We start from the raw sequence: 25483 nt of genomic DNA, 5'->3' as shown, positions 1-25483 counted from the left end.
GCTACGATGTAACTAGAAGCATTCAAACAGATATCAAAGATTATTCGATTTGATGAATTAGAGACAAGACAAAGAAGACCTGAGCGAGATAAGTTTGCACCTATTAGGGATTTGTGGGGAAAAATAATGGATATAGATATTACCTAAATTATACAATCCCATTATGTTTGTTGTAGTAAACGAACAAGTTGTTGCGTTCAGGGGAAACAACCGTCAGCCTATGCCTAGTAAACCGGCAATGTATGAGTACTTTGTGAAAATGAAACACGTAATGTATGGAATATTCAGCCATATCCTGGGAAATGGCCAGGCAGTGCTTCTGAAAAGAACCAAGGTGTAAGCGTTGTAACAAATGGTTCAAATGGCTCTGAGCACTATGGGACTCTACTGCTGAGGTCATTAGTCCCCTAGAACGTAGAACTAGTTAAGCCTAACTAACCTAAGGACATCACAAACATCCATGCCCGAGGCAGGATTCGAACCCGCGACCGTAGCGGTCTTGCGGTTCCAGACTGCAGCGCCTTTAACCGCACGGCCACTTCGACCGGCTAAGCATTGTAACAGACTTGTCTTATGAGTTGAAAGGGCATAATATTACCTGCGACAACATTTTCACCTCTTACGAGCTGGGAAATGCTGAAGAAGAGAAATATAACTGTGATCCGAATAGAACGAAAATCTAGCAATGCCAACCTCAGTACAAACTTGCGGAAGCCATTAACTGATGCATTGTGTGCTGTGTTTTACTTTGTTTTATTAGTTGTACGTTGCTTTCTTATTATGAAATAAATGGAAAGACTACTCTAGGTCCGTCGAGAGACTCAAGTGTGACTTCCATGACCTGACGATGTATCACTTCTGCTTTTGCAGAACCAAAAGTAACTGCCAGTTCTTAAAGACGAAGGTGGATCTTGCTCCCTCGCATCTTTCCACTATCCACGGCAATGTAGGTTGTTGATTGTTTGCGCTCACTGCCGTCTGAAATGTTTAAGTGCCTTCACTATAGCTCAACACCGTGGTCCTGCACTTTGTATTGAATAGACTAGCGCAATACTCTGTAAATTTTTACGTACTGTAGAAGTGTATGTATATATGTACGTGTGTGCGATGATGATGATGTTTGGTTTGTGGGGCGCTCAACTGCGCAGTCATCAGCGCCCGGTCCGTGTGGGTGTTCCACGTCTCCTAGACGACTGTATCAGTTTCAACCATTCTTTGCACAAGTATCACTTACTGCCTGAAAAGAAACACTGTGGGGATAAGACACTCCTAATTCTCAAATTGGTGAAGGTGGGGATGAAAAAGACGCATGGCTCACCACTCGCGCGACTCATTCTGTGTTCATCCGATACTTTAGAATGAGAGCACTGGGAGACCTGCAACCAACTTTACATATGATTCAAATTTGTACGAGACTTTTCTCTCGCCGATATCCTCACAATATTATGAAAGGAAAAAGATTTATCGCTTACTACACCATAGCTGTTTGTGCACTAAAACTGCCACATGGAGGCAAGTCGTTCTAGTATATTAGTTCTTTATTACAAACTCTACTTGCAATACCCTTTGCTGACAATATTCGCACATAGCACAAAACATATCTGCAAACATATATACGACACATAGTTCAGGAGGTAACGTCATAAACATTGAGATGTGTGAAAACTGCCGCATCAGGCATCACATTTTAGTTTATTAGTCCTTCACTATACACTCTATTGGCAACACCTTTTGCAAACAGTATTCACACATACCATCAAAACCACCTGTAGAAGTATATCAATGTACGGTATATTGTTCAGAAGATATGATGTCATAAACGCTGAGCTAAGGGAAACGAAAGTGCAAAGAGAAATTCGCTAGAGCTACTGAAATCTGTGTACAAATGTGTGTGAAATTAGTTATATATATATATATATATATATATATATATATATATATATATATATATATATGTGACATGTACGTGTGTGGGCAGAGGCATGGGTGAAAAGCTCCTTCTCAAGCTCCGGATTGGTTTCAGCCAAACCTGATTCATGTATTGCTTGCTATCTGAAAAAAAAGAAATACAGCGCGGTTGAGAACCAGCAACCTCCAATGGGGGTGGCGATCGTAATGTGGACAGCGAATGGGAGAGGAACAAATGGACAAAAAGAGGGGGGAGTAGTAGATAGAATTTGATGGTGGAGGGCGAAAGAAATTCTCCCAATAGGTGGATTTTTGTATCTGGTAATTATACTCTTCATCTTCTTCTTTCACAGGACGGGCTAACATTTTCTTTTTCTCAAAAGCATCTACACTCCAATACCTTCAATATCTTTTGATGAATAAGTTTTCAAGACATATGTAAACACTGGTCTTATCTTTACTAAAGGGGTAAGTTGAAGATTCAATTTAAAAACTTTGAGAGGGAAAGTTTTTTAATGCAGTCTAGGCTCTGTGGGTTGCCGTTAATCTCTGTTTGATTCTACAAGAGGTCATTTGAAGGGTGACTGCCGATGAGAGATATTTGAAACTTCTTTATTTAAATGTGTGAGTCTGTACTTATATTGCAGAATGACTGAGACCCACAATATGACAGCGCAACGCAATCTGACTGCTCAAAAAAATTACAACCTAACTTGAAATAATTAATTCAAAAGAATGGCCCTGACTAAAAACAAATCTTAACAATAACCTATAATTTCGATGAGCACTTACCTCACAAAAATTTTCATTACGCGAATTACTGCAATACAGCGAGCGTCAATACTGCCAGCTAAATAAAAGATTCTAACTACTAAAACCACTAACTGCTAATAGGCATGTGGTTAGCAAAGGAAAGATTTTGTTGCAAACCAAATAATGTAGATTAAAACTGTGTGCCCGACCGAGACTCGAACTCGGGACCTTTGCCTTTCGCGGGCAAGTGCTCTACCATCTGAGTTACCGAAGGACGACTCATGCCCGGTCTCACAGCTTTACTTCTGCCAGTATCTTGTCTCCTACCTTCCTAACTTTACAGAATCTCTCCTGCGAACCTTGCAGAACTAGCACTCCTGAAAGAAAGGATATTGCGGAGACATGGCTTAACCGCAGCCTGGGGGATGCTTCCAGAATGAGATTTTCACTCAGCAGCGGAGTGTGCGCTGATATGAAAGGCAAAGGTCCCGAGTTCGAGTCTTGGTTGGGCACACAGTTTTAATCTGCCAGGAAGTTTCATATCAGCGCGCACTCCGCTGCAGAGTGGAAATCTCATTCTGCAAATAATGTATATTTACCTTAATAATGTGACAGATATATAATCATGATAGTTTTCAATTTCCAAGTCGGATACTTCCAGATCGTTAGCCTACGCTAACACTTCAGACCTCTACCCTCCATCAGTGCTAACTTCTCATATTTAACATAGATAGTGTCGGAAGTCCCATGCGGCTTTTCGCGGATGATGCTGTAGTATACAGAGAAGTTGCAGCATTAGAAAATTGTAGCGAAATGCAGGAAGATCTGCAGCGGATAGGCACTTGGTGCAGGGACTGGCAACTGACCCCTAACATAGACAAATGTAACATATTGCGAATACATGGAAAGAAGGATCCTTTATTGTATGATTATATGATAGCGGAACAAACACTGGTAGCAGTTACTTCTGTAAAATATCTGGGAGTATGCGTGCGGAACGATTTGAAGTGAAATGATCATATAAAATTAATTGTTGGTAAGGCGTGTACCAGGTTGAGATTCATTGGGAGAGTCCTTAGAAAATGTAGTCCATCAACAAAGGAGGTGGCTTACAAAACACTCGTTCGACCTATACTTGAGTATTGCTCATCAGTGTGGCATCCGTACCAGATTGGGTTGACGGAGGTGATAGAGAAGATCCAAAGAAGAGCGGCGCGTTTCGTCACAGGGTTATTTGGCAACCGTGATAGCGTTACGGAGATGTTTAACGAACTCAAGTGGCAGACTCTGCAAGAGAGGCGCTCTGCATCGCGGTGTAGCCTGCTCGCCAGGTTTCGAGAGGGTGCGTTTCTGGATGAGGTATCGAATATATTGCTTCCCCCTACTTATACCTCCCGAGGAGATCACGCGACTGGAACAGGAAAGGGAGGTAATGACAGTGGCACGTAAAGTGCCCTCCGCCATACACCGTTGGGTGGCTTGCGGAGTATAAATGTAGATGTAGATGTAGATGAACATCCATCACTGCTGGCTGTTCACCTCCATCTGCCCAACAGTACTTCCATCACTACTGGCGACTAACTTCCAACTGCCCAACACCACTGGCGATTAACTTGCAACAACGAGTCCAACCAGACACAGAGTCTCTTTGAAAGAAAGCGCAGTCAGAAATCCAATGCAAAGCGCCACACAGCGCTGCCAACACAGAAGCAGCCCACTTACATATCGAGACTTCTCAACTCTCGAAAAAGTATAATTGTCTAAAGTCACTGAGGGTACCATGATCTCCTTAAGTGCTTCCCTAGCACCCATATATTGTGTCTCTGCTGGTAGATATTCAGTCAAATATGTCTAGTGGCCCGCCCCATGAATGTTCCTCCATTGTCATAGCACTCATGTGCTTAGACAAAATCCAACCGAACTGTGGTAGGAGACTAATAGCACTGTGAAGTATTAATACAGATGTCTAAATAACACATTTTAGATTTAAGCTGATACTGTACGCTTGTTACTTCTTTAGTATTTCCAATAGTGTGTTTGTGCTAGGAGTTTACGTTTCTTAAGGTTAAAGCTGTGGATTGCAGTACTAGATCGGTTGATTACCATATGTCGTTCGTATGCTGGCAAAGCTTTACCGTTTATAGTATTGGACAGCTTTTTCATATCAGACAGCGAGACCATGTTTAGAGAAAACTCTCATTCTTCACACACCTTAAAGCCTTTGTGTTGTCGGCTGAAATTGGTAGTAAAATTTATTTTAAAGTAAAATGTAAGACATCTAAAAAATGAGAAGTCAAATAACTTGTAACTTCCCTCAAAGACCACCAATCACACAAGTGTTAGTGTATGTGTAAGTAGATGGTAAATCGCAAAGTGTAACGGTATCAATAACAATTTCGCATAGCTAGGACAATCGATCATCACTCATTAAATTGCATCTCTTTAAGGTCTTCAGTCAGTTGTTAAATAAAACGAGATCACGTTTGTATTAAACTGAGAGCATGAGCATGCATAGTTCAGTTATGTTCCATTCATATCTGTAACGAAATTCGTCGAAGTAAACATAAGGTTTCGCTTTATAATACGGCATGCACATATGGCTTTTTTCGCTCCAAATGGTTTCTCCCCCTTGTCTGTAAATACTGTAATTCGTAAATACTTATCAATTTCAGTTCTAAGAGATTTATTGTGACGTGTTTGCTCGTCCTCTGTCCCCAATGCTAAAATGACGGCTGCAAGAACAGGAAACATTATTCAAGTGTCATGTACGACGAAGTTCCCACAAACCAGAACTCCGATCACTGAATCCCATCAAGCCGAAACTATTGTATTGTTTACGAGGCAGCGACGCCATGGTGTTTCTCAAAAAGGTGATATATCACGTGGGGTAGTCCTGGAAAAATCTGTTGGGAGAAGATCCGTGGCTGCACCGAAAGATTTCTATATACAGTTATTAACAACGTAAATGGGCAGCTGGATAAAGATGGATCATTAATTAACTGAATGTAATGTGATAACCGAGTGATCAATGCATATGAAAGCAAACTTGATATATGGCTCAGTGCTGTCAGTCAGATTCACAATGACAAATTCGAGAAAACAGCATCCTAGAAAAATTCTTTATGCCTTTATGACTCATCGTCACAACTAATGGAACGTAGTAACAGAGATGCGGTTCGTGAATAATTGTATAGGTGAAGGTGGTGTGGAGTCAGTTTGGTGCGAAATTTATCGAGTAGCTTGGCATTCCGGCGTAATAGGAATTGCAGTGATAGGCTATTAACCTTAAGGGGCGGTATACTGAAATATTTATTTGGTTTGCTGTATAATTGATTGCCTTAATTTGTAACTAAATATTTCATGCTTGATGGCGCCTGATTTATTTTTCATTTTAAGCAAAGTAATCGAGGTAAGTATAAACAACTGTATCGGTCAGTCGACTGTAAAATGAATTTAGTTCCCTAAAATGAAATGAATAGACCAATGGGGATGAAATCAATAAAATTACTGCAATTTTATTGAGGAGAGATGATACTAGTGAAAACCTTCCAGACATTCTGAACTTGATGAGTAATGAATATAGTGCGACAATTGATAACTGGTGCCAGTCCGGGATTGAACCTTGATTTTCTGCTTACTGCGAGCATTCGCCGTATCAATTACAATACCTAACAGATTCTTTTACTTTCTCTGATGTTTCCACCTATGAATTCTGAACACAGCTACCAAAGGGACTCACATGGGGTGTCTTTTTGTAATACCACTGCGATCCCATTTCAGTGTGGTGATGCGTTGCGTTGTTGGGTTTCAGGACAATTAGAATTGAGTCACGGCTTTTCGCTTTGTTGTTACAGCGATATAATGAATACGTTATGTAGGGGTATTTAACAATATTTTACTTTGGTTTTTGTTGAACAGGAAGCCAATTAATGTATTATTATTATTATTATTATTATTAGTAGTAGTAGTAGTAGTAGTGGTAGTAGTAAAAGTATTAGTAGTAGTATTATGTGCGATTGGACCCATAGGATTAAGCAAAGCTATTGTGTTTCAATGTCTGGAGTTTCCAGGCAGTTCTCACTCTTTTCCGTGGGTTCTTTTCCTTCCTTCAGTACACTTTGTCCCAGGTCCGCTGTTGACAATACTGTCTGACGGGCTTACATGAGCCTTTTATAAATTCAGGGTACGGTTTTGAGATGATCCATGTACATCACTTTTGCATGTGAGGATTGTTGTTGTGAGTCTTTGGATGTACCCTTAAAACGTCGGTGTTCTATTTCCGAAGTCTGCCTATAGATTCGATAGTCTTTCGGTTGTTTTTTGGCACTTTAGTCTCTAACTATATTCTATTCTATTGGGACCGAGTGTCTTTCTTAGAATTTTGCTTTCTTCTTTTACGCTATCTTCTACATCTACATGATTACACTGCAATTCAAAATAAAGTGCCTGGCAGAGCGATAATGAACCGCCGTCAAGCTGTCTCTCTACTTTTCCACTCTCGAACGACACTTGGGAAAAACGTGCACTTAAATTTTTCGGTGCGATCCTTGATTTCTCTTATTTTATCGTGATGATCATTTCTCCCTATGTAGGTGGGCGCCAACAGAATGTTTTCGCTATCTGAGGAGAAAAATGGTGATTTAAATTTCGTGAGATGATCCTGTCGTAACGAAAAACGCCTTTGTTTTAATGATTGCCACTCCAGTTCACGTATTATGTCTGTGGCAATATCTCCCCTATTTCGCGATAATAGAAAACGAACTGCCCTTCTCTGAACTCTTTCGATGTCATCTGTGAGTCCCACCTGAAGCGGGTCCTACACAGCACAGCAATACTCCAGGATAGGGCGGACAAGCACTGTGCAAGGAGTCTCTTTAGTAGACCTGTTCTGTCGATGAATCGCAGTCTTTGATTTCCTCTACCCACAACGTTATCTGTGTGCTTGTTCCAGTTTAGGTTATTTGTAATTGTAATCCATAAGTATTTAGTTGAATTTACAGCCATCAGATTTGTGTGACTTATCGTGTAATCGAAATTTAGCGGATTTATTTTAGTACTCGCTTGTCGCCTCTCGTCGGAGAATCGAATACTCCCTCGGGCATGGGTGTGTGTGTTACCCTAAGCGTAAGTAAGTTTAAGTTACATTAAGTAGTGCGTAAGCTTTTGGCCCGATGACCTCAGCAGTTTGATCCCATAAGATCTTTCCACAAATTTCCAATTTTTAGTGCTCATGTGAATAACATTTCTTTACTCAGGGTCAATTGCAACTTTTCATACCATACAGATACCTTATCTAAATCATTTTGCAATTTGTTTTAGTCATCTGATGACTTTACGAGACGGCAAATGACAGTATCATCTGCAAAAAATGTAAGAGGACTACTCTGATTGTCTTGTAAGTCGTTAATGTAGATCAGGAGCAATAAACGGCATACGACATTTCCTCGGGGATCGCCTGATATTACTTCTGTTTTACTCGATGACTTTCCGTCTATTACTACGAACTGTGACCTTTCTGACAGGAAATAACGAATCCAGTAGCACAACTGATGCGATATTCCATAGGCAAGTAATTTGGTTAGAGGACACTTGTGAGGAATGGCGTCGAAAGCCTTCTGTAAATCTAAAAATATGCAACCAATTTGACATCCCCTGTCGATAGCACTCATTGCTTCATGAGCTTCACAAGAACGATATTTTCTGTATTCGTGTTGAGTGTGAGTCAATAAATCATTTTCTTCCAGTTACTTCGTAATGTTCGAACACAGTATATGTTCCAAAACTCGACTGCAAATCAACGTTAGTGGTATGGGCTTGTAATTCAGTGAACTACTCCTATTTCCCTTTTTGGGTATTGGTATGACATGAGCAATTTTCCAGTCCTTAGGTACGGATCTTGCTATGAGAAAGCGCATGTATATAATTGCTAAATATGGAGTTATTGTGTCACCATACTCTGAAAGGAACGTAACTGGTATACAATCTGGGCCGGAGGCCTTGCCTTTATTAAGTGATTTAAACTGCTTTGCTACACCGAGGATATCTACGTCTATGTTTTGAAACGTTCCCTTGAAAAATTATTAATGCCTGTGCTGATAATACTCTTACGTTATTTGATTTTCAAACAGCTGAGCAAAACTGAACGTACTCAGACATTTCTCTCTTTACTTACTCTGATCAACAGTAAACTGACACACAATATTCTTTTTAAGCGCAACGCAATATTTCAATAATCCCTACGAAAGAATGGCCAGGACTAACAATAACCTATACCTTTCGTAAATGACTTACCTCACAAAAATCTTTGTTACTCAAACAACTGCAATACAGCGAGCGCCAATACTGCCAGCTAAATAAAATATTCTAACTACTGAAGCCACTAACTACTGATAGGCAGTGTAGCAAATGAAAGAATTTGATACAGCACAATCTTAGGCATTGTTAGCAATGAAAGATTTTGATAGAGCACAATCAATGTATTACCTTCATAAAGTTAAAAATGATCATATATATATTGAAAGGTGGCTACACTGAGCCACAGCGCCAGAGATTGCGCCGAAGAGTATTATTCAGCCGCCTCCACTGGCAGTGTTTGGGGAGAACTCGTAGTAGGGAGTGCTTGTTGAGATGTGCTAGTGAAGAGTGCTTGTCGAGAGGTCGTGGTGGAGAGTTCTTGTTGAGATGTGGTAGTAGAGAGTCGGTGTGGAGATATATTGTAATGATTAGAGTGCTTTTCGTCAATATATGAAGGTAAAAGAAAAAAAATTTTTTTTTCCTTTTCTTTTTATTATCTCAATGTCTTAAATAATGTGTCATTACAGGTTCAGTCAACAAAGCATCTGGCTTGTATTCTTGTATTAGAGTGTAATTCTGGGTTTCTTGCGCAATTATAGTATTTCTAATTTTTTTTATCACATCAGTATAAATGGTATTTGAAATTTCTTGTCTTATTGAAGAAGAACCATGCCAGATGTGTACGTTGAGTCATACTTCCACACACAGAACAGTTAAACTTGTGCCTTGGTTTTGTAGGTTTTATAGTTGCTGGGGACTTAATTAATTAATTGTGTTAACGAAAATTTTCTTTCATTCTTTGTTGTTGTTCTATGCAGTCAGATTGCGTACTAAGACTAGTCAGGGCCAACCGTTTATGAAACAGCGTAATCGGACATACAGCTAAACTAAAAACTTAAAAATTATTTTCATTTTATTTAACTAAGCCCTCATGCACGTGGCGACCCTGCCAGGATCATCCCTTGGAATCTTCTGACTGTAAAAATAGTAGACAGTAGTATTGTTGTAGTAATTTGTAGTTTAGTAATTGTAGTCTATTTTGCATGTGTAGATTTGGTAATTGGCATTCTTCTAATGGTATTTTTCAAAATTAAATTTTTATTGTCTTGTCTATGGGTTTGACAATTTAGGGCAGTTATTTCAATTGTTCGATTAATCGTGTTTGACGGAAACATTACATGTAAATGGTATTGTTGGAGATAAACAGTCATTGTGTGTAATTTTCGTACAGTGACGAGTTTTGTATATTTTGTAAATGATTACGCGATCGATGAAAAAGGCAAAAATGACGAATAGTCAGAATGACGAAATTGTTGACATGGCGAACTCGCCAACACAGGAGAACAGTATGATGAATGATGAAGTTGAAAACAATTTAATAAGTGGAGAAGATAGTCCGGAACCATTTCAAAATTTTTCTCAATCAGAAAATTCACGGAATACGAGATTAACGATAGAAGATTCTGGAATAGTATCGACTACAGATAGCTTTACAGCTATGACAAAGAAACTGGGTTTGCGGGAAATGTTAGGGGCGAAAATAATTTCGAACAAGTTAATACGGAGCAGTTGATGGGTGCAATATTAAATTTGGGATCACAAATAGGAACAATTAAAACTGGTATGGGAACAATTGAAACACGGTTAGACTCACTAGGATCACAAATAGGAACAATTAAAACTGGTATGGGAACAATAGAAACACAGTTAGATTCACGAATCGGGACATGTTTCAGAAACATGAAAGATGAATTAAGGAAAGAAATCAGAGAAGAAGTACAACCGATTTTGAATGCTCACAATAATAGATTAGTTGCAGTAGACATTAGACAAAGGGAACAGGATAGAGAACAGGAGGAAAGAGATCGCGTGATAGTACAGAAATTTTCAGAGTTAAATTTACAACGTGCACACGATAAGGAGGAAATAATTGAGAGAATCGAGGAATCTGTACCAAATGACAGATTAAATAACCTAACACAACAATAAGAACAGTTAACTACCAAATGTGTCAATACTGAAACCCGAGTCGCGACACTTACGGAAGACGTAAATAAACAGAAAGAAAAAATAGGTGACTTATCGGAAAGAGTTGAGGAGATTTCAGACAAATTGACAAGTCTTAGTTTAAATGGGGACAGAGATTCAGATGATACAGCACCATTGCCATTTGCAGAAACCGAAGAGTATCAGAACATAAATAAACATGTGGAAAATCAGGGAAAATTTAATGAACGCGTTAAAAGGGAAGTTGAGGCATTATGAAAGCAAGTCAACAAATCGAAGGCGAAATTGTAGGAAAAGACAGTAGAAGAAATTTAGAATCACAGATAGCAGAGGGGTTTGAAGAAAGTAATTTGTTTCATTTACGGGATGCAATAAGAGAGCGCCAGGTGCGCGAACTTGACAATAATCAACATTGGAACTGGGACAGACGCGGTAGGTCTTGGTCGCCACGAGGCGAAAACTTTGACTATAAACACTCTTTGACTGTTCGGAAATTTAAGATCTTTCGTAATTCTAAGAATGACATACATCCCTGTTCATGGCTAGATCAATTTATGTACGCACTTCCACCAAATTTGCCACTAAGTCACAAACTGGAAATTATGTGCAGCTATTAATGTCCTCAGGGGATTCACTACTCTAAGTGAATATGTGCCGTAGTGAGCATAGGGCACCGAGCTGTAGTGGTGCTATTTCTCTTTTAGTTTTCTGCACTGCTGGCTACTCTTTTACTATTCTTTGCATCTGTCAAAACAACTCTTCGACTATCAATCTATCTAGAGAGTAAGTAAACAATAACCTGATATGACTATTTTACCCAAAAGTGATTTCGGAAATTACCCTTTGGACTTACTGTATTTTCTGCAGCATTCATTTGTAGTTTAAAGGAAATTTTACCTGTTTATCTTCGTATCTATATCACTTCAATGTTGCCGATATTCATATTGCTAAACGTTCTTGGAGTGAGCATAACAAAATTTTGGATTCATTATAAGGTATTTTGCAAGAGTTGGCATTACAGTGAACTTAGAAAAATCTGAATTTGGTCGTTCTCAGGTGAAATTTCTCGGTCACATTATTTCTACAGAAGGTATTCTCCCTGATCCAGAGAAATTAGACACTATTCGTAATTATGCTGTTCCTACCACAAAACGTGATGTTCGTAGTTTCTTTGGTGTCTGTAATTTTCTTAGACGCTTTGTTAGATTGGACGATGTGGCCACACCTCGTTTTTGCGATCTATCTGGAAAGTTCTTTTTAAATGAAAATCGGTCGACAACTCTGTTTTGTTAGTTTGTATTCCTGATGAGTGGGTTAATAAGCTGATTTGGTATACACATTTCAGTTATGCACACTTTGGTCCCAGAAAATGCTTTCATAAATTACGGGATAATTGCTACTTCAGTAATATGGAAAAACGTACTCGATCTGTTCTTGCCAAATGCAAATTTTGTCAAAAGGCTAAGCCGCCAACAATTTCTCACAGAGCACCGTTGTTTCCTATCATTCCAGCGAAATTAAAGGACATGGCTGCAGTTGATTTGTTCGGTCCAGTGGTTCGTTCTACTAATGGTTTTGCGTACATTTTCGTAGCAGTGGAGTTGACATCAAAATATGTGTGTTTTACACCGTTACACAAAGCAACAGCTCGTTCAGTATCTAATGCTTTCATTAACAATTTTCTTAAGGAAGTGGGTCATGTTGATAAGGTTATATCAGATAATGGATCACAGTTTCGCTCTAAAATTTGGCGTTGTACTCCACGGCGTCGTAAAATTAAACCAATTTTCATTTCACTGTTTCACCCTCAATCTAACGCTTCAGAGAGATGGATGAAGGAAATCAATAAATTGTGTCGTCTTTATTGTCATCAGAATCACAGAACGTGGGATCAGTATCTTCATATTTTTCAAAACATTCTGAATGAACTTCCTAATGACTCAACTTCTTTACCGCCTATACTGATATTAAAAAACAAAGCACCGACAAATCGCATATCTGAAATCGTTCCTTTTCCGCCTTCACGGAAACTGTGGCATTCTGAAGTTGTGAACATGGCTCTGCAAAATATTGCATCTGTGGCTGCTAGAAGAGAGAAATCAGCAAAACGTCCTGGTAGTTTAAAAACTTTTTCAGTTGGCCAAAAGGTATTAATTAAGTCTCATCGTTTGTCTCGCAAAGGAAAAGGCTTGTGTTGCAAATTTTTTCTGCTTTATAACGGTCCATATAGAATTCGCAAAATTATTCATGATAACACTGTTGAAGTAGAAACTCTTAAATCACGACGCTCTAAGGGAATACATCACATATCCAACGTTAAAATTTTTGTGGAATGACATACTTGTGAGAAACTAACAGCCACATGTAAACACGCAGAGAGTACAAGGATACCGCGCTGTGTTTTGGCGGCGGCACATACTCAAAGCAACAGTCAAGTCTGCGCGCCGCACAAGGCAGTCGTTGACTGCAAACAATTACTTCCTACGTCACGCGCCTACAGCTGATCGAGCGCTCAGTGCGAATGCACTGACAGCCGTAAACATATACACAGTGTAATTTCTCCGACTAAATTCAGTATAAAGCTATAGTGACTTGGTGAATTATGTTATTAACATTCAGTATTTTTCAGGATACGGTTCTATAAAATATTTAAGAACTTCAGGTAAATTCTGTGTGTCTCCGACGTTAAGAGGCTTTGCTTTCGAGAAAATTTCAGAAAGAATGTAATTTCGAAGAAGAAACTAATAAAGTAAAAAAGGTAACTATTAATTGAGTTCATTTTTCAGGTAACATATTTCCACTTAGGTACGTACTTAAGACGTAATTTGCTGCTCGCGATTACGTGATTCATACTTTGTGCTAATTTCATGTTCTATGAATTTACTTGTGAAGCGACGTGCTTGCGTACGTTAACTGATTTTGACAATGATTATTAATGAACTGGGTTGTAACTTGTGTATATTATGCATCGCTTGGCTGCACTGCTTTTTCACTGATGTCATATTTTCTTTAATTATGTGCCTGCTGTGCTTATTTACGTATTTAAATTATAATTGTCACCTGATTAGTTGTGCTTATATGTATGTAAGTTATACTTTGTGATTTATCTGCTTGCGCCTTCATGTTTACTTATTAAGATTACATACGAACATTTATTTGCTTATGCTGATATGATGCTAATGACCTGTTTATTATGTTAGATAACATATTTGCTGCCTTGCTTATGGATTGCATATTTACACATTTCTGTTTTGTTGTCATAACTACTCTTTAATTTGGTATATAGAAATGCTGATATACTGTGTATGAACATAGAGTTTAGGTCACATTATTGTATTAATTATAGATTGTTCGCTTGGCAGAGCCTCGTTGTAAGAATTGTGCTGCATCCACTTGTTGACATTCTGTTCTCTACTGGTATATTTACTCGCTATTGCATGTTTTGCTTACGCTCAGTGCCTTATATTTTTAAGATAAGAAAATGAACTGCTATAATTCGACGAACGACATTAGTACAAGAAACTTCATAGAAGTCACATGAGCTGAGGTTTTATGGAAGCTGTATAAATTTATGCTAATAGGAAGGAAGCTAACGACATGACATACCAAAACTAGGTTTAGACCATTAACAATTATTAAACTGCATTCTTCGTGAGCAATTGAAATAGCAAGTGACACTTGACACAAAAATACTCCACATGTTTGCTTCTGTTTGACATAATTCTTGAAGTGGTGTACACACTGTGAAATATTATGAACATTCACACTCCGTAATCGTACTTAATTACTGAGAGTTATTCGAACTAAGTCTGTTAGAGGTCATGTATGCATTTCTTTGTTTATAATTCATAATGAGTAGAAGATTTGGCTGAGATGGATTACACAGAGGTTGTGTGTTGACAGTGTGTCTTCGGATTGTATGGGATGATGAGGTTTGCATTAGGATTTTATCTGTACTTGTTCAAGGAGACTGACTAGAGTTGTTATGGTAGTGAAATGATATTGGTGCTAAGGTTTATATGTATCGACGTATTGAAGAGGTATTATTGAGGTATTGAGATTATATGAAGTTGATGATTATTGGAGTTTTTGTGGACAAGAGGTAAGGTAAATGATATTGATGATAAGATTTATATGTATCGATGTAAGAGGTATTATTGAAGTATTGAGATTATGTGATGCTGATGAGTATTGGAGTTTTGGTGTATAAGAGGTAAAGTAAGTGAGGTGCATATTTTTTTTTTTTTTTTTTTTCTTGGTCTATATGGAACAAGGGGGATGAAGATAGCAGACTAGAACACTCAAGTAGAAGGAAGACTGTCTACACACACTTTGTTAAATCAATAAGCAGCACGTATTTTTTTTTTTTTTTTTGGAGAGAGGAAGTAATTGCATATCTTGGCTCACTGACAGTTGTTCAGCAACTGTACATTTTGATCTGGCTTGGCAAACATTGGTCTTGACATGATGACTATGACGTTGACTTAACTATTATTGACTGTTATACATTGCTGCCACTACTACTTGATACATAAGATGAACATCAAATTTTGACAGAATTACATTTACACAGTTAACACTATTCAATTACACAGTAGTACTTAATGTGGATGAAAGATGAGTGAGTGTGTTTTGTGTGTTTTCCTTTCCTAATCCCACTCACCTATCTCCTAAATATTATTTTATTTGTTTGTAGTGGCTTGCACTGACACCCATAAATATTATAGGTTTACTGATGTTTGTGTATTTGTAATAGTTAATATGACATATATCTGACATCATTTGTGTGTTTGTTATGATTTTTATGTTTAGTGTAAAAGCATTTGTATCTGAATTCAAACTATTGTTTATGCCTGAACTGCCTGATTAGTGATGGTGAATGTTATGAACTGTTACCTGCACTTGTTCAACATTGATGTGTGACAATTAGAAATGATTAATTTCTGCTGATGAACTGTGTGATTAAGATAGTGAATATTATGGACTGTTACTTGCACTTTTTCTACATGATTGGTGCCACTAGGACATGTTTAATTTCTGCTTATAAACTCTGCTGAACAGTGTGATCAGTGATAGTGAATATTAGGGACTGCTCTCTGGACCTGCTCATCAGTGCTGGGTGCCGCTAATGGACTGCTTCTACTGAAATGATGTCACTTGTTGGGGTCTGCACCTGTTCAACATTGCTGGGTGCCCCTAATGGAACCGCTTCTGCTGAGAAATGTGACTAGTTGCTGTGTGTACCTCTTCAACATTGCTGGGTGCCACAGATAGAACTGCTTCTATTGAAATAATGTCACTTGTTGCTGTCTGCACCTGCTCAACATTGCTGGGTGCCACTGATGAACTGCTTCTAGTGAAATAATGTCACTTGTTGGTGTCTGCACCTGTCAACATTACTGGGTGCCACTATTGGAACTGCTTCTACTGACATAATGGCACTTGCTGGTGTCTGCACCTGTTCAACATTACTGGGTGCCACTGATGAACTGCTTCTACTGAAATAATGTGACTTGTTGCTGTGTGTACCTGTTCAACATTACCGGGTGCCACTGACGGACTGCTTCTACTGACATAATGTCACTTGTTGGTGTCTGCACCTGTTCAACATTGCTGGGAGCCACTGATGGACTGCTTCTACTGACATAATGTCACTTGTTACTGTGTGTACCTGTTCAACATTGCTGGGTGCCACTGATGGATTGCTTCTACTGAAATAATGTCACTTGTTGGTGTCTGCACCTGTTCAACAACGCTGGGTGCCACTGACGAACTGCCTCTACTGACATAATGTCAGTTGTTGGTGTCTGCACCTGTTCAACATTGCTGGGTGCCACAGATGGAACTGCTTCTACTGAAATAATGTTACTTCTTGCTGTCTGCACCTGCTCAACATTACTGGGTGCCACTAATGAACTGTTTCTACTAAAATGATGTCACTTGTTGGTGTTTGCACCTGTTGACCATTGCTGGGTGCTACTGCTGGAACTAATCATTGAAAGCACTTAATGAGAACATTTGTATAAACTGATTTTTTGTGTACTGTGTGAACTATTATGTAAAGTCACATGTATGAAAGAATTTGTATTGCTTACTGTATTTTATATATTAGGTTATTGAAAGGTCAGTGCAAAGCCAAAATTTTAACTAATTATGTGATATTTAGGTATTAATATTATCTTTTATTTTTGTCTGTATTTTTGTGGACGAATTTGGTGGCATTTTCACCACCAATGCTGGCAAAACTACCATCAAATTCTGGCCCGTGGAGGAAGGGCATATGAAAGGTGGCTACACTGAGCCACAGCGCCAGAGATTGCGCCAAAGAGTATTATTCAGCCGCCTCCACTGGCAGTGCTTTGGGAGAACTCGTAGTAGGGAGTGCTTCTTGAGATGTGCTAGTGAAGAGTGCTTGTCGAGAGGTCGTGGTGGAGAGTTCTTGTTGAGATGTGGTAGTAGAGAGTCGGTGTGGAGATATATTGTAATGATTAGAGTGCTTTTCGTCAATATATGAAGGTAAAAGAAAAAAAAAATTATCTTTTCTTTTTATTATCTCAATGTCATAAATAATGTGTCATTACAGGTTCAGTCAACAAAGCATCTGGCTTGTATTCTTGTATTAGAGTGTAATTCTGGGTTTCTTGCGCAATTATAGTATTTCTAATTTTTTTTTATCACATCAGTATAAATGGTATTTGAAATTTCTTGTCTTATTGAAGGAGAACCATGCTAGATGTGTACGTTGTGTCATACTTCCACACACAGAACAGTTATACTTGTGCCTTGGTTTTGTAGGTTTTATAGTTGCTGGGGACTTAATTAATTGTGTTAACGAAAATTTTCTTTCATTCCTTGTTGTTGTTCTATGCAGTCAGATTGCGTACTAAGACTAGTCAGGGCCAACCGTTTACGAAACAGCGTAATCGGACATACAGCTAAACTAAAAACTTAAAAATTATTTTCATTTTATTAAATTAAGCCCCCATGCTATATATATACAGGGTATTTCAAAAATGACCGGTATATTTGAAACGGCAATAAAAACTAAACGAGCAGCGATAGAAATACACCGTTCGTTGCAATATGCTTGGGACAACAGTACATTTTCAGGCAAACAAACTTTCGAAATTACAGTAGTTACAATTTTCAACAACAGATGGCGCTGCGGTCTGGGAAACTCTATAGTACGATATTTTCCACATATCCACCATGCGTAGCAATAATATGGCGTAGTCTCTGAATGAAATTACCCGAAACCTTTGACAACGTGTCTGGCGGAATGGCTTCACATGCAGATGAGATGTACTGCTTCAGCTGTTCAATTGTTTCTGGATTCTGGCGGTACACCTGGTCTTTCAAGTGTCCCCACAGAAAGAAGTCACAGGGGTTCATGTCTGGCGAATGGGGAGGCCAATCCACGCCGCCTCCTGTATGTTTCGGATAGCCCAAAGCAATCACACGATCATCGAAATATTCATTCAGGAAATTAAAGAAGTCGGCCGTGCGATGTGGCCGGGCACCATCTTGCATAAACCACGAGGTGTTCGCAGTGTCGTCTAAGGCAGTTTGTACCGCCACAAATACACGAAGAATGTCCAGATAGCGTGATGCAGTAATCGTTTCGGATCTGAAAAATGGGCCAATGATTCCTTTGGAAGAAATGGCGGCCCAGACCAGCACTTTTTGAGGATGCAGGGACTATGGGACTGCAACATGGGGCTTTTCGGTTCCCCATATGCGCCAGTTCTGTTTATTGACGAAGCCGCCCAGGTAAAAATAAGCTTCGTCAGTAAACCAAATGCTGCCCACATGCATATCGCCGTCATCAATCCTGTGCACTATATCGTTAGCGAATGTCTCTCGTGCAGCAATGGTAGCGGCGCTGAGGGGTTGCCACGTTTGAATTTTGTATGGACAGAGGTGTAAACTCTGGCGCATGAGACGATACGTGGACGTTGGCGTCATTTGGACCGCAGCTGCAACACAGCGAACGGAAACCCGAGGCCGCTGTTGGATCACCTGCTACACTAGCTGCTCGTTGCCCTCTGTGGTTGCCGTACGCGGTCGCCCGACCTTTCCAGCATGTTCATCTGTTACGTTCCCAGTCCGTTGAAATTTTTCAAACAGATCCTTTATTGTATCGCTTTTCGGTCCTTTGGTTACATTAAACCTCCGTTGAAAACTTCGTCTTGTTGCAACAACACTGTGTTCTAGGCGGTGGAATTCCAACACCAGGAAAATCCTCTGTTCTAAGGAATAAACCATGTTGTCTACACCACACTTGCACGTTGTGAACAGCACACGCTTACAGCAGAAAGACGACGTACAGAATGGCGCACCCACAGACTGCATTGTCTTCTATATCTTTCACATCACTTGCAGCGCCATCTGTTGAAAATTGTAACTACTGTAATTTCGAAAGTTTGTCCGCCTGAAAATGTACTGTTGTCCCAAGCATATTGCAACAAACGGTGTATTTCTATCGCTGCTCGTTTAGTTTTTATTGCCATTTCAAATATACCGGTCATTTTTGAAACACCCTGTATATCAGTTCATGATATCCAGTATTACAAATTTTCTCTTTCTGATGGACACACGTACAGATCGTCCGCTCTCAAAATTCTGCCATCTCTCTCCCCACATCCACCATTGCTGGCGGCTCACCTCCAACTGCGCAATGCTACGCGCTGTTCACATCCAACTGCCCAACACTACAATGGCAAATATTGCAACAATTGAAGCCAGCCACAGACTGCACACAGTACAGTCAGTGATTTTCATACAGAGCGCTACGTGGCGTTACCAGCTTAAAAACCTAAGCAGCCTACTTACAGTTTCTCATCTTGGCACTTGTTCTTGATTGGAATTCGGGAACATTTGCTTCGTCTTGTCTGGTGACGTTGTTTCAGAAAACCGTGTTTAATAACTCAGCTTTAGTGGGACTGTCATCAGTGACTTCACCGTGGTTATCGGGCAGTGAGGGCACTGATTGCGTCTTGCCACTGGTGTGCTTTATGTATGACCAGAGTCTCTTGGGGTTCTCTGCCTGATTCCGAGACAGAGTTTTATCGTGGAAATTATTAAAAGCATCTTGCATTGAAACACGTTCTATATTTCGAACTTCCTGCGGAAAGTAAGCGTTTCGCTGGATAATTGTGTTAGAGTGCCTCATTTTCGTGTTTATGGATATTTTCGTTGTAGGTGTTGTAGATTCTGCCATACGCCCTTCTAAATTTTTGCATCAAACGGTTTGTGCAATTTTACCTCCCCCCCTGTAGATCCGAGGTTTTCGCCTAAGTACTTGAAATATACACTCCTGGAAATGGAAAAAAGAACACATTGACACCGGTGTGTCCGACCCACCATACTTGCTCCGGACACTGCGAGAGGGCTGTACAAGCAATGATCACACGCACGGCACAGCGGACACACCAGGAACCGCGGTGTTGGCCGTCGAATGGCGCTAGCTGCGCAGCATTTGTGCACCGCCGCCGTCAGTGTCAGCCAGTTTGCCGTGGCATACGGAGCTCCATCGCAGTCTTTAACACTGGTAGCATGCCGCGACAGCGTGGACGTGAACCGTATGTGCAGTTGACGGACTTTGAGCGAGGGCGTGTAGTGGGCTTGTGGGAGGCCGGGTGGACGTACCGCCGAATTGCTCAACACGTGGGGCGTGAGGTCTCCACAGCACATCGATGTTGTCGCCAGTGGTCGGCGGAAGGTGCACGTGCCCGTCGACCTGGGACCGGACCGCAGCGACGCACGGATGCACGCCAAGACCGTAGGATCCTATGCAGTGCCGTAGGGGACCGCACCGCCACTTCCCAGCAAATTAGGGACACTGTTGCTCCTGGGGTATCGGCGAGGACCATTCGCAACCGTCTCCATGAAGCTGGGCTACGGTCCCGCACACCGTTAGGCCGTCTTCCGCTCACGCCCCAACATCGTGCAGCCCGCCTCCAGTGGTGTCGCGACAGGCGTGAATGGAGGGACGAATGGAGACGTGTCGTGTTCAGCGATGAGAGTCGCTTCTACCTTGGTGCCAATGATGGTCGTATGCGTGTTTGGCGCCGTGCAGGTGAGCGCCACAATCAGGACTGCATACGACCGAGGCACACAGGGCCAACACCCGGCATCATGGTGTGGGGAGCGATCTCCTACACTGGCCGTACACCACTGGTAATCGTCGAGGGGACACTGAATAGTGCACGGTACATCCAAACCGTCATCGAACCCATCGTTCTACCATTCCTAGACCGGCAAGGGAACTTGCTGTTCCAACAGGACAATGCACGTCCGCATGTATCCCGTGCCACCCAACGTGCTCTAGAAGGTGTAAGTCAACTACCCTGGCCAGCAAGATCTCCGGATCTGTCCCCCATTGAGCATGTTTGGGACTGGATGAAGCGTCGTCTCACGCGGTCTGCACGTCCAGCACGAACGCTGGTCCAACTGAGGCGCCAGGTGGAAATGGCATGGCAAGCCGTTCCACAGGACTACATCCAGCATCTCTACGATCGTCTCCATGGGAGAATAGCAGCCTGCATTGCTGCGAGAGGTGGATATACACTGTACTAGTGCCGACATTGTGCGTGCTCTGTTGCCTGTGTCTATGTGCCTGTGATTCTGTCAGTGTGATCATGTGATGTATCTGACCCCAGGAATGTGTCAATAAAGTTTCCCCTTCCTGGGACAATGAATTCACGGTGTTCTTATTTCAATTTCCAGGAGTGTAGAAGTCTCTAGTAGGATGCTTTCAGCAGATGTACAGGGTTATTACAAATGATTGAAGCGATTTCACAGCTCTACAATAACTTTATTATTTGAGATATTTTCACAATGCTTTGCACACCCATACAAAAATTCAAAAAGTTTTTTTAGGCATTCACAAATGTTCGATATGTGCCCCTTTAGTAATTCGGCAGACATCAAGCCGATAATCAAGTTCCTCCCACACTCGGCGCAGCATGTCCCCATCAATGAGTTCGAAAGCATCGTTGATGCGAGCTCGCAGTTCTGGCACGTTTCTTGGTAGAGGAGGTTTAAACACTGAATCTTTCACATAACCCCACAGAAAGAAATCGCATGGGGTTAAGTCGGGAGAGCGTGGAGGCCATGACATGAATTGCTGATCATGATCTCCACCACGACCGATTCATCGGTTTTCCAGTCTCCTTTTTAAGAAATGCCGAACATCATGATGAAAGTGCGGTGGAGCACCATCCTGTTGAAAGATGAAGTCGGCGCTGTCGGTCTCCAGTTGTGGCATGAGCCAATTTTCCAGCATGTCCAGATACACGTGTCCTGTAACGTTTTTTTCGCAGAAGAAAAAGGGGCACTAAACTTTAAACCGTGAGATTGCACAAAACACGTTAACTTTTGGTGAATTGCGAATTTGCTGCACAAATGCGTGGGGATTCTCTATCGCCCAGATTCGCACATTGTGTCTGTTCACTTCACCATTAAGAAAAAATGTTGCTTCATCACTGAAAACAAGTTTCGCACTGAACGCATCCTCTTCCATGAGCTGTTGCAACCACGCCGAAAATTCAAAGCGTTTGACTTTGCAATCGGGTGTCAGGGCTTGGAGCAATTGTAAACGGTAAGGCTTCTGCTTTAGCCTTTTCCGTAAGATTTTCCAAACCGTCGGCTGTGGTACGTTTAGCTCCCTGCTTGCTTTATTCGTCGAATTCCGCGGGCTACGCGTGAAACTTGCCCGCACGCGTTCAACCGTTTCTTCGCTCACTGCAGGCCGACCCGTTGATTTCCCCTTACAGAGGCATCCAGAAGCAAACTGCGCACACCATCGCCGAATGGAGTTAGCAGTTGGTGGATCTTTGTTGAACTTCGTCCTGAAGTGTCGTTGCACTGTTATGACTGACTGATGTGAGTGCATTTCAAGCACGACATACGCTCTCTCGGCTCCTGTCGCCATTTTGTCTCACTGCGCTCTCGAGCGCTCTGGCGGCAGAAACCTGTAGTGCGGCTTCAGCCGAACAAAACTTAATGAGTTTTTCTACGTATCTGTAGTGTTTCGTGACCATATGTCAATGAATGGAGCTACAGTGAATTTATGAAATCGCTTCAATCATTTGTAATAGCCCTGTACTTGATTTTTGGAAGGATATTTGGAGGACAACTTTTTCATTGCATGCCTTGAGAGTTTTTATCAGTTTAATTACTATCATGTCCTTGGTGAAACCTAGGCAATAAATTTGAAACCATTTTATGCACGAGAAGTCGTATATGTTTCGAATAGTTTTGGTTTTTAAGTTCTTTTTCTCACTCTCTGATGACTTTGTCCAAAACCAGATTAATCCTAGATAAACCCTGTAAAATTTACGATTGCAGTTGTTATAAAACAGTTGTAAACAACTATGTTCACAGTTTATGTTTGAACTTCAGTTTCCTGATGCTCTTTGTTTTATGTCTTTGACTAACTCGATGGGTCAATGAGATTTTGTGACATTCTTCTTTTGATGTAACTTACATTTTTTTTCTTTTTTATGCTTTAGGTGTTATACTTTACTTGTTATCTTCTTAGTTGCTTGGTTAATGTCATTTGGGGTATCTGCCACGAATTACGACAGTCGTCTTACTTGCACGGCAATAGTTAGCAACAAGTAGTCGCTGTCGCCACTTTGAAATCGGCTCCTGTGAAATGTGTACGTCGCCACCTCTAAACCACTTCGACGATAAATAACGGCGTCGGTCAAGCAGTACTTTCACGAAGAGCAATACGCATCGACTTGCCTGCATTTCTACGTGTCGACATGCATGGAATACATATTTGACATCCAGAGGGTGTTGGAACTCTCAGATCCTCTTCTGCTGGATGGCCCACATCGGTATGACCACGGCATCTCCTGGGATCCATTAGCGTTGCCTAATCGCCGTCTTTGCTGCCATACAATGTACGAGTTTTCGATAAATCCTCACAGATGGTTATAGATGTTCTCACAACAGATTGTTACTGAATATCTCCTTTATATATATTTTTATCGCCAATTCACGCAATGCTGTTTATAGCAGTTACTTTATATAAGCCGTTTGTTTCTTCATCTGTTATTAGCTTTCGTGTAACTATTCTGTATAAGCTTTATTGTAACAGTCATTTACGTCCTGTGTGCCTAATTAGCTATCGCTGATGTAATTCGGTGGACAGTGGGCGGTCCGCGGCTCGTGGTCGTGCGGTAGCGTTCTCGCTTCCCGCGCCCGGGTTCCCGGGTTCGATTCCCGTTGGGGTCAGGGATTTTCTCTGCCTCGTGATGACTGGGTGTTGTGTGATGTCCTTAGGTTAGTTAGGTTTAAGTAGTTCTAAGTTCTAGGGGACTTATGACCATAGCTGTTAAGCCCCATAGTGCTCAGAGCCATTTGAACCATTTGACAGTGGGCGGAGCATCGTGTACCTTAGCATCAGCTTCACTGCACTCCTTAGCAGTCTGCGTTGATGGAGTCGTAACGCGTCCTCCGCTCACTGCCGCACAATCCCAGCATGGTTATAATTTCTTCTTTTATTATTTGTTATGCAACATGTATCTGACATATTACTACATCCCTCTAATTCTAAGGACATATTTTAGTGTGAAGTCTGAAGATGGTCTAAAACAGACCGAAGCGGGTAGCCTTTTGAAAAAAAAAGATGTTTCTTATGCTTGTGACTGATCATGTTCATATTTAAATAAAACATAACATTTTGTAATTTCATATGTAACATTCCATTGGAGATGTGATACTACTGTATTTAACTAGTGCTTGACCTATAAATTATGACTTCCTTCTAGTAAATTTGCAGTAGCAATGTTTCTGATGGTTTGGTTGCAATGTAACATTTTCCCTCCTGTAATATTCTTGGGTTAAAGAGGATGTGAGAGAGACCATCGCCTAGTCGAACATCGGTTTTTATCAAAAATGGTTCTGACCGTAACCATCGAATTTTATTTTGGAGGTTGTGTTACTCAGTGCTTTTCGTGAAAATTACGTTTTTCGGATCGATTCCTTTCTTCGCCTTCTTGTCCCCAGAGAAGCACGTCATTCGGCTGCTACTGAGCCCTCTGTATTTTAATGAAATGGTTTAAAAATGGCTGATTCAGTTGGCTCTGAGCACTATGCGACGTAACTCCTGAGGTCATCAGTCGCCTAGAACTTAGAACTAATTAAACCTAACTAACCTAAGGACATCACACACATCCATGCCCGAGGCAGGATTCGAACCTGCGACCGTAGCGGTCGCTCGGTTCCAGACTATAGCGCCTAGAACCGCATGGCCACTGCGGCCGGCTCTGTATTTTAATGCTGTCTTTAAACTGAATATGTTATATGAAAACGCAGGCTTTCTCGGCGAATCACGATGATAAATTCATCTCGGGTTGACAGCCAAGTCAATGCGGTGTTCTCTGGCAACGTTTCAGCAAGTTTCTTACGTGCCATCTTCAGGCGAAGACTTCGCCTGAAGATGGCAAGTGAGAAACTTGCTGAAACGTTGCCGGACAACAACGCATTGACTCTGCTGTCAACACGA

This window comes from Schistocerca americana, chromosome 8 (assembly GCF_021461395.2).
Source record: "Schistocerca americana isolate TAMUIC-IGC-003095 chromosome 8, iqSchAmer2.1, whole genome shotgun sequence".
Taxonomy (NCBI): Eukaryota; Metazoa; Arthropoda; class Insecta; order Orthoptera; family Acrididae; genus Schistocerca; species Schistocerca americana.
The sequence above is the reverse complement of the archived record's forward strand: the minus strand, read 5'-3'. Positions refer to the sequence as shown.